The sequence below is a fragment of the Mirounga angustirostris genome, unplaced genomic scaffold (assembly GCF_029215605.1).
Source record: "Mirounga angustirostris isolate CCGP_5_RB_7025 unplaced genomic scaffold, mMirAng1.0.hap1 SCAF_18, whole genome shotgun sequence".
NCBI lineage: Eukaryota > Metazoa > Chordata > Mammalia > Carnivora > Phocidae > Mirounga > Mirounga angustirostris.
Genome location: NW_026991726.1, coordinates 307,472 through 319,009, shown reverse-complemented (window position 1 = coordinate 319,009; position 11,538 = coordinate 307,472).

Genomic DNA, 11,538 nt, shown 5'->3' with positions numbered 1-11,538 from the left:
ACCCTCCTCCCTCTCATGCTCTCTGTCTCTCATTCTCTCTCTCTCTCAAATAAATAAATAAATAAATAATTAAAAAAAAAAAAATGAAATAAAAGAAGAGGCAGCCCTGCATGGTCACTCAGCTGCTGGGCTGCCCCCATCATGAAGAAGCTGAGATTCATGGCTGTGCCCAAGAATCACACATGTTTCTCTGAGTTCCATGAGCCACTGGAGCAGATTATCCAAACCTGAAGGGGAGGTTGTGGGGACTTCCAACTCATGGCAGGTGGGGACAGAACCTTCAGGGGGTCAGCCAGGGGAGGGGACCCGCAGGGTTTGCCCGGGAGCTCAGCACAGGGGGAGTGTTCCTGGCTCCAACATGCTGACTGTGGGGCTGCATGGGTCACAGGGTCACCTACCCTAACCCTAACCCTTAACCCTAACCCCTAACCCAACCCTAACTCTAATCAAACATCATGCTCAATTTAGAGGACTGACAGCTCTACTCTGAAATCACAAACAAGTCCATCATGCTGGCTTTCACTCATTGCTCAGTATCGTACTGGAAGTTCTACCCAGAATGATAAGGCAAGAAATCCACATGTGAAAGAAAACAGTAGAACTACGTCTATTCAGAGACCAGAGATGACATCATCTTATATAGAGAGCTTCCTAAACAATCAACAAAAAATGATTACAGCCAGTTAATATCAACACACAAAAATCTCTCTTATTTGTATACATTAGCCATGAATCATCCAAAAAATAATTTAAGAAAACAATTCCAATTTAGGGAACATTAACATTGACAAAATACTCAGGAATAGATGTAATCAAGGTGCAAGGCTTGTACACTGAAAATTACAAAACATTGCTGAAAGAAAGGGAAACCTAAATAAATCTGAGGACCCCATGGTGATGAAAAGGCATACTATTGATAAGATGGCAATAGTACACAATGCAATGTGGAAATTCATGTGTTCCCGAGGAAATTCACAAAGGCCTTTGGAAAGAAATGCACAAGCTAATCCTAACAGTCATATGGAATTTTAAGGGACCACAAAATAGTCAAAACAATCTTGAAAAAGAAAATCAAAGGTGAAAGGTCATACTTCCAAAGTTCAAATATTAATACAAAGCAACAGTAAATAAAACATTGTGATACTGTCATAAAGGTAGCATTCACCCTGAAACAAATAATACCTTATATGTTAATTAGTTGAATTTAAATTTAAAACGTTTTTAAAAATAAATAAATAAAATAATTTTTTTAAAAAGATATGCATACAGATCAGTGGGATTTAACTGACAGCCCAGAAATAAACCCCTTCATCTATGGTCCACTGAATTTTGACAAGGGTGGCAACATTACACTGGGGGAGAGAATGGTCTTTTCAACAAAGGGTGCTAGACAATTGACTATCCATGTACAGAGAGATGAAATTGGACCCTTACCTCACACCACATATAAACATTAACTCAAAATAAATTAAAGGCTTAAATGTGAGAGGTAAAACTATAAACTCTAGAAGAAATAAATGGGGATAAATCTTCATAAGCTTGGATCTAGCAATGCTTTTAGATCTGACACCAAAGCATAAGAAAGGAAAGGAAAAAATAGATAAAATAATATCCTCAAAATTAAAAATCTGTTCTGGGTGCCTGGGTGGCTCAGTTGGTTAAGCGTCCGACTCTTAATTTTGGCTCAGATCATGATCTCAGGGTCATGAGATCGAGCCCACGTCAGGCTCCACACTGAGTGTGGGGCCTGCTTAAGATTCTCTCTCCTTCTCCCTCTGCCCCTGACCACTCGCACACTCTCTCTCACTCACTCTTAAAAAAGAAATGTAAAAAAAAATAAAAATCTGTACATCATAAGATACTATCTGGAAAGTGAAAAGAAAGCCCCCAGAATGGAAGAAAATATTTGTACATTATCTATCTAATAAGAGTCTGTTGCCCAGAATATATAAAGAGCTTTTACAACTCCTCAGCAAAAAGACAACCCATTTTTTAAAATAGACAAAGGACTTGGATAGACCTTCCTCCAAAGAAATCATACAAATGGTGAATAGCACATGAATAGATGTTAAGCATCCTTAGTCTTTATGGAAATGAAGATTTAAACCAGTTAGATGTCCTTTTACACACGATAGAATCGCTATAATCAAGAAAACTAAAATAACAGATTTTGGAAAGGATGTTGAGAAACTGAAATCCTTACACCTTGCTTGTAAAAAATGGTGAGTCTACGTATAAAATATTTTGGCATTTACTCAAATAGATCAAAGTAGAATTACCATATGGTTCAACAATTACACTCCTAGATGTATATCCCCAAAATTGAAAACACTGATACAAACAAAAATGTACAGAAATATTCGTAGCAGCAGTGTTCACAATAGGCAAAACCCAGAAACTATGCAAATGTCCATCAATGGGGAAAGGATAAACAAAATGAGGTAGATCCATAACTGGCAATCTTGTTCTGCCCTATGAAGGAATGAAGTAAAATGGTTCATTTGTAGAAAAAAATAGGGTGTCTCCTCAAAATATTGAACGCAGAATTCCACTGCAGCCTATATGCCCCCCAAAACTGAAAGTACAAGTACCCTTATTCAGAGCAGCAATTTTCACAACAGCCAAAAGGTGGAAGCAACCCAAGTGCCCACTGACGGATGAATGGATAAACAAAATGTGGCATATACAGTGTGGAACTCGATTCGGCCTTAAAAACGAAGGGAGTTCTGACACAGGCTACAACACGGACTGACCCTGGAAGTCGTTTCGCTGACTGAAATCAGCCAGTCACAGGAGGACAGATACTGTGTGATCCCACTTACAGGAAGTATCCTGAGACACGAAGTAGAATGTGGCTGCAGGGGCTGAGGGGAAGGGCAATGGGGAGCTGGCGTCTCAGGCACAGAGTCCCCCTCGCGGAGAAGGAAAGAGTGCTGGAGGATGAGGGACAACCGCGCAACTCGGCTGAGGCCAGAGAACTGTGCACCTGCAATGTTGTAAGTGGTCGATATTATTATGTTTAGTCGCAGTGAAAAGATGAATGAGGGACTGAGGCAGGTCACAGCGTGGGTGGACACTGAAAACAGCCGCAGGGACAGAAGCCAGACAGGAAAGGCCAGATTGCAACCAGCTTGCTCTTTACATCCGCCAAGGTTACCCGCATAAGGCAACGTGTCGGGAGCAGGTCCAGAGGAAGAAAACCGGACGCGAGGGGAAAAGGACGCTTCAGACAGTGGGGCAGGTGGTGACCGTGGAAGCGGGCCTGCGGGCTGGGTTGCAGTGTGGACACCGGATGATCTCCGCACTTAGGGTCCTGTGCCGGTTCCGCGGGACGGCGTCCCTGTTCGGGGTCCAAGGCACCCAAGCGCCCCGTGTGAGGTGGTGAATGTGCTGAGCCAACGACAGCTGGGGGCCTGAGTGCGGAGACCAAGCGTTTGTGCCGCTGGGACAGGCTCGCCGCAGTCGGTGACTCTTCCGAACACCCACGTCAGCACCTCCCAGAGAAGCAGAGACGCCAACCTCCGTGACGGAGCCGGAGCCCCACCCAGATCCTGACCGCGTGGACGCGGGAAGGAGCCCGCAGGGCCGAGGCCCGGGGAGCATGAGCCCCGCGGCGGGTGTCCCCTCCCTGCCTGCAGACTGTCTGAGCAGCCCCAGGAACCGAATCCGAGTGGCCCAGAAACACAGACCCCGGGACCTCGGAGCGGATCCAAGCTCAGGAAGGGGAGACCCGCCAGCCCCGCGCCCAGCCCCGCGCGGGACCCCACGGCAGCGCACACAAAGCCCCGCATCTACACAGCGCGCCCTTCCCCAGCGGGGCCCCGGGAGCTCGCACCCCCCGCCCCCCCGGCAGTCCCCGCTCAGGCGGCTTCTCCTCACCTTCTCCTCCCCGGGGGGTCCTGACGCGGCCGGACTCCTGTCAGCGTGGACGCCGCCCCACGTCCTCCCGAAGTCTCCACAGCGGGTCCGGAGGAGGCCCGGCTCCTATCAGCGTGGCCGCGGCCCCACGTCCTACCGAAGTCTCCACAGCGGGTCCTGACGCGGCCCGGACTCCCGTCAGCGTGGACGCGGCCCCACGTCCTCCCGAAGGCTCCACAGCGGGTCCTGACGCGGCCCGGACTCCCGTCAGCGTGGACGCGGCCCCACGTCCTCCCGGAGTCTCCACAGCGGGTCCTGAGGAGGCCCGGCTGCCGTCAGCGTGGACGCGGACCCACGTCCTCCCGAAGTCTCCACAGCGGGTCCTGACGAGGCCGGACTCCTGTCAGTGTGGAAGCGGCCCCACGTCCTCCCGAAGTCTCCACAGCGGGTCCGGAGGAGACCCAGCTCCGGTCAGCGTGGACGCGGACCCACGTCCTCCCGAAGCCTGGGCGTCAGCACAGTGGGTTCTGCGGCTTTGGAACGCCGGTCCGCGCCCCGAGGAGAAGGGCTGAGCGCGCATGCCCCGCAGGGTCTCGGAGCGGGACTCGGGCGCCCCCTGCGGGAGGCGGGGGCAGTGCAGGATGCGGTGCCCGCAGTTCAGCCGAGGCACCTGTCCTGGGGTCCAGCTGAATCCATTACATTTTGGAAATTCGAACTGAAATGGAGTCCCATTGTCCCCGACTTCTCCAGAAATAGAAACAATTAATTAGAAACCATACGGAATTAAGTGAAATGCAGACACAGGCTTTACAACTTACAGCAAAATTCATTCAAAACTGTAGATAAATTTAAAATGTAAAACTATCAAAATAAAGGGGACGCCTGGGTGGCTCCGTCGGTTAAGCGTCTGCCTTCGGCTCAGGTCGTGATCCCAGGGTCCTGGGATCCAGCCCCGCTTCGGGGTCCTTGCTCAGCAGGGAGCCTGCTTCTCCCCTGCCTGCTGTTCCCCCTGCTTGAGCTTGCTCTCTCTCTTTCTCTCTCCCTCTGCTAAAATAGCTTTTTGCAAACCAGAAAGAAGTGTTTAGGACACCTTCTAATTTGGAAACTTGGCAGTGTGGCTTTAATTAGTAGATCAGAAAAAAGATTTCTTAGGAGGTGGAGTGACTTTTCCAAGGTCCCATGGCCACTTTTTACAGGCTCCCAGTCTAGTGCTCTTTCCACTACTGATACATTTTCCATTCTCCCTCTTTTTTTAAAAAAATATTTTACTTATTTATTTATTTGAGAGATAGAGAGAGCATGCACACAAGTGGGGCGAGGGAGAAGGCGAGAGAATCTTGAGCAGACTCCACACTGATTGCGGAGCCCAACGTGGGGCTTGATCCCACGACCCTGAGATCATGACCTGAGTCAAAACCAAGAGTCTCTCACTCAACCGACTGAGCCACCCAGGCACCCCATCCATTCTCTTGTAACTAAAATACTCCCTGGAGTGACAGCTCTAGGGATTCTACACCAAGTGGACTCTATGCTTTCTCTAAAGGACCATTAGTAAATATTTTCAGCTTTGGGGGCCATATGGTCTCTGTTACAACTGTTCAACTCTGTCTGTGTAGCCGTACAGCAGCCATGGAAAATATGTAAACAAACGGCATCACTATGTTCCAATAATACTTTAATTACAAAAACAGGCAGTGGGCTAGCTTTGGCCTGTGGACTGTAGTTCTCAGGCCCCTATATAGACTAAGGTTGGAGTCCAGTTTCATTAACCCTCACTTTCGTGTTCTGTAAAAAGGGTATAATAATCAGTATAGCTGTATAGGTTGGTTGTAAGGCTTCAATGATGTGAGTAGGTCATCTGTTTATAGCACCTGGCACATAACACTCAATAAATGTTGGCAATTATTATTAGTATTATTATTATTTAAAGACTTTATTTATCTATTTGAGAGAGAGAGAGAGAGCTTGAGTGAGGGGATTGGGGGGCAGAGGGAGAGGGAGAAGCAGACTCCCTGCTGAGTAGGGAGTCCAACATGGGGCTCAATCCCAGAACCCCAAGATCATGACCTGAGATGAAGACACTTAACCAACTGAGCCACCCAGGTGCCCCTTTTATTTTTTTTTTAATTTCACTACAGTTAACATACTGTTATATTAATTTCAGGTATACAGTATAGTAACTCAACAATTGTATACATTACTCAGTGCTCATCATGATAAGTATACTCAATCTCTTTCACCTATTTCACCCATTCACCCCTATTATTATTTTTTATTATTATTTTGCCACTAGTTTACTTTTTACCATACCTTCCAAAAAAAGGAAGAGAAACAAAGGAATCAACATTTAGTGATCTTTCTTTTTCCCTTGCCCCACACAAACCAAAATGTGCCCACTGCCATGAGCCCCCCACTGCTTCACGGACATTATCGGGTAGCTGATCATCACAATCACACAGATGGTAACATCACACTCTGAGCTCCCAGGGCTCCGTATGCCTCAGATAGACAGTGTGTCTTCTATTTGGAACCCTGGTAAGTTCTGAGCTCCAACAGCCTCCTGGCTCCCTGACACCAGGTGCTCAAATAGGTAGTTTCTTTTAAAATATTGAACAGCTTTCACTTTCACTGTTTATTTCTAGAGATTTTAATGAAGCCAGGTGCATAGTTTCAAAGACCAGTCGTTTTTGCTGGTGCCACCCTGCCCCTTTTGTTCCCTTCTCATTCGAGATTTTGTACTTCACAGAGCTCCATCTTTCCAGTGCTTGTGAAAGCTACAGGAACTGGGGCTTCAGCTTTGTTGAAACCTTACTCATCTCTCCTCATGCAAATAGGGTGGGATTCAGGATAAGGTGGGCTATCTTTCACCTGCTGTAGTTTTTACTGAATTATAAAACTTCATCATTATTACATTTCAATGACACAGGCCCCAGAGATTGCATTATGACAAGGTTCTACTAAACTTTAAAATACTAAACCCTTTTAAAGCTGAAAGTATTTAATAATGTGTCTCATTAATTCTTTAACCTCTTATCTAGGTGACAAATATTCCTGAATTTATGGTTGACAAATTAAACCCTAGAGACAGTCCTGAAGTAGATTGACTGTAAACTAATGAAATACCCTGTAAAATTGTTCTGTCCAAGCTTGGATTCGACACTGGAAGTCTTCACTGTATCATTGCCACGGAGCTCTGAAGTCAACACGTTCATATATAAGAAATATCCATTTCATAATTGCCTTAATGCACCAGAGCATGGCTCCAATAAAAGTATCACAAAATCAGGGCGCCTGGGTGGCTCAGTTGGTTAAGCGACTGCCTTCAACTCAGGTCATGATCCCAGGGTCCTGGGATCGAGTCCCGCATTGGGCTCCCTGCTCTGCGGGGAGCCTGCTTCTCCCTCTCCCACTCCCCCTGCTTGTGTTCCCTCTCTTGTTCTGTCTCTCTCTGTCAAATAAATAAATAAAATCTTAAAAAAAAAAGTATCACAAAATCAGAGATACAGGTGTCCTTTTCTTCACAATTTTGGCAACTATGTGACATTGCATTAAAGTTTCCTGAAAATGACACACGTGTTTCTTTCCTTTCACTTTCTTCAATGTGCCAACAGATCAACCTTCATGGGCACACTACCACATATCCGTCCTCTTCGGTGGGGTCCAAAGCTTAGATACACATTACAGAGGGTCTTTAAATTCAGCAAAGACACTTCCAGTCTAACTTCCAGTGATTTCCCTTCATGAAACTTCCGCCAGATTTGAGATAACTACTTTTGGTGCCGTTCGTGCCTTGCCACCTCCTCTCCCACACCTGGTAGGTGATATGCGTCCATCCTTCCGGGCTCAGCTCAGAGCCTCCCACCTCCCTGCTGTCCCTCTGCATCACTCGGGGCAGAAGCCAACTCTCCTTCCCCTGTATCCAAATATCCATCACCCGTGCAGTCAGCGCTGAGGTGACTCCCTTGCTCTCTGATCGTATGGCTTCTTGACTCCATACAGGACTTCTTCTCTCCTTTACTAGACCACAGGGTAAGATTATTAAAATCCTTTTCCCTCGGAGCCTAGCACAGGTACCCTGCCCAAATGACAACTTCAGTTAATGTTTATTGAAAGCTCAGTGCAAAATCTAAAACAGATTACCTTCAGGCTCTATTAAGGGGAGCCCCATAAATTAAATGGGATTAATTTGTAGTTTTTACCTAAGAAAATAGATTTTAACTTCAAAGTAATCTTATTAACTGCACTTAAAAAATCCATTTAGGAAGACAAATGAATGAATCAAATTGTTTTCCTTGAAAACTCACTTCCATACAGGCAGCCCAGAATGATTTCAGTCCTGCGTGTGGCAAGGAAATCTGTCTCAAGAAAAGCAAGTGCTCTGATCTTTTGCTCCAGAGGGGAGTTTTGGACCAAAACAAAGACCTTGCTGAAACTTCAGATCATGCTTTGAAAGCCAACCAACGAAGGCTACCTTTGGTTTAGTGAAGAGTTTTATACATCCAGACCCTAGAGACACATCTTGCTTGGTAGCAACGCTACTCAGATTTGGGACCAGAAAATGAGCCCCAAGGCTAAGCTTGTGAATAAAAAAATTGGGAAGCTATATGGAGCATGGGAGCCAAGAACACTAGGCTCCATCCAAAGCCCTTAAAATATGCCCTTTTAAACAGCACTCTTCCAATTTCCCTCCTTTGCCTGTTCGGAGATTCAGAAATTCACTTATAATCTTTCAATGATAGACATTTATTGGGAAAAAATATTAAAATATTTAAAGCGTTAGCTGGCGTACTTCAAAGGAGCTAGTCCCATTGACTCGTTGTTCCCACCCCAACCCCTTGGTCCTTTTCTCCTCTGCCTTCCAGATTTTGTTTGACATTTGGAAGGTTCATCTCGGTACACAGGAGCCAGCCCCAATCCCACACTTGAAGTGAATCTGACTCTGTGCCAAAGGAACTTTGCAATCTTTGGGCAAGTTGCTAGTACACACATCCTTAACTCACTTATCATTTTTTAAAAACCTTCTTCTTCCTTACATTTGAAAAAAATTCCTTCACGATATAATGAATTAAACACAATTTTATTAAACATATTGAGCAAAATATGCAAGGTGGTGGGAGCAGCAGGGACAACGTAAGAGGATGTGTTCTGAGGAACCTACTACGACCGAGTCTTAGTTGTGCAAGTACACACGCCCCCGTCCAGGAAAGTACCTAACGGAGAAAGCACAGCACTGGGGCAGTGGTGAGAACCACCAGTTTAAGTGTTTTTAGCTCTTTCTAACAAAACACTAAGCTCAAATGGCTTAAACATTTAGCAAGGTGGCATTATTTCACATCACGAGAAGGTTGGAGTTGGTTCATTCAGCTGCTCAATATCATCAGGGACCCAGGCTCTACTCATTTTTGACTTGGTCGTCTAGTTGACTTTTGTCCTCAGGCTTGCCACCGCAAGGTTGCAAAAGTGGCTGCAGCAGCCCAAGCATCAACACTTACACCAATACTACCTTTAAACATTGCGCTCTGAGGGTAAGATGCTCCCTCCTTCTGAAGAGGAAGGAGGCCTCCCCCAGGAGTCCCCAACTGACTTCCCGTTGGCCAAAATTGTGTCACATGCCAATTCCTAAATTCATCATCCAGCCTGGAGAAGAAAATTCTCATGACTAATTTAGATCAAGAACAATTCACATCCTGAAGCTCCTGGGTATCTGATTATGAATAAAATCAGGGTTTATTAGCATGGAAGGCAGAGGGGCAATGACTGGTCATTAAGCAACGACAGTATCTTCCATAAGGAGGTCACATACTTCAGGGAGATTAGGAATGCAGTTTGAAACCTCTATACTTTAATTTCTGGTAATGGGAACTTCCTGAAGGCTTTTGAGCAGGAAAATAACATGAGCAGATTAAGATGTAAGGGATTTGGAAAAATTGTAATTCTGAAAATTATAATTCTTGTTTCACAACATTTACTGGTGGTACACATATTTTCATTCATTTATTGAACAAATATCTTCCGAACGCCTGCTGTTCCAAGTGTGAGGATGCAATGCTGAATAAATGCTGGGGTTCTTGCCTTCAGGAGAGCTTATATTCTGGTGGGGAAGGCAAACTACATCATTTCAAATTTGACTCTGTTTAAGCAGAAAGGAAGCAGTGTAATAAAAATACTCAGTGAGGGAGTGGAGGTGGGACTGGTTTAAATTGGCTGGTCAAGGAAGATTCTTGAGAAGATGATGCTTGAATTAAACCAGAATAATAAGGTGCCTGCCAGGGGAGGATTTGAGAGCAAGTTTGAAGCAGAAGGAACAAGTACAAAGCCCCCAAGAGGGATAATCTTGGCATGTTAGAGACCCATAAGGATCCTAGACAACAGTCAGAAGGGGGCGTGGTGGGAGATAAAGCTGATTTGGGTCGGGAAAGGATTTCTTAAACACCCTCGCCCCCTTCTCAGAGTTGAGATTGAGGAGAAGGACACGGACCAAGCCAGGCACGGCTTCTGGCCATGGTGAAAGGTTGTATGTTATTCCAGGTGTAACGGGAAACACCCAGTTTTCAAGAGGGAAGATATTTTTCAAATTTTACTTTCTTTTATTTTCTGGCTTCTGTGTGAAAAAAGAGAGACATAAGGGGCAGGAGCCCTCTTACAACTCTTTTGTAAGGCAGAGTCCCAGGTGCACGAAGGTGACTTGGAATTGGGTGGCAGTGGGACAAGCAGACAGGTATTGTGGGATGCTTCCTAGAGACTGTGAGGTATAGGAGTTAGAGTCAAGAGCTACTTGGAAAAGTTCGGTAAGAGCAGAGAGAAATTACTCCCTGGGAATGTTCTAGGCCAGTGCTTTAGTGTGCATGTGAATCCTCTAGGGATCTTTGTAAAGTGCAGATTGTGACTCGGGAGGTCTGAGGTGGGGCCTGGGATTCTGCTTGTCTAACCAGTTTCCAGGTGATGTCACAGCTTCTGGTCTGAGAACCACACTCAGTAGCAGGATTCTAGCACAAGTGACCTTAACTTACATATTTGGTTGTATTTCCTACTACTGTCCTGTGCATACCATGTACAGACCGGTACTGAAACAGTGGCTACATGTTGCTAAATTTAATTAAGCTAAAATAAGACATTCAGTTCCTTAGTTGCACTACTACACCTCAAATGCTCAAAGCCACAGGTGGCTAGTGGCTGCTCTATGGGACAGCCCATGGATGACGAACTTGCCCTTATTAAAGAAAGTTTTACTGGGTGGCGCTGCTCCAGGCAGAGGAAACTATTTCTAGTTCTCTACGCCTCCTGTTACCATCTTTCCTTATTCTGTCTTTTCCAAGGAACACACCTGTTGTCTCTGTTCGAATCAAATGCATCTTTTAAGAACTGTCTCAAATCTGTGTCTTCTACGGAACTTTCCTGGAACTGAAACTGGGTGAGCTGCTTCCTTCCGATCTGCGTATTTGGTTTTTCTCCGCGATGTGTTTCTACTGTATTTTGTCCACCTCGTATTCAAGGTCCCCAGCCCTTTTCTCTGGTTGTAGAACCCCATCTTCTATGGGTGTGCACGTTGTGGGGGGGGGGACTATTTCTCGCTCACGCGATTCCGCGGGATTCATGTGAGCCGAACGCCGCCCTCACCACGGTCATTAGCACATGAGCCAGAGGAAGCGATGTCAGTGCCAGGACATTGGCTGAATAATT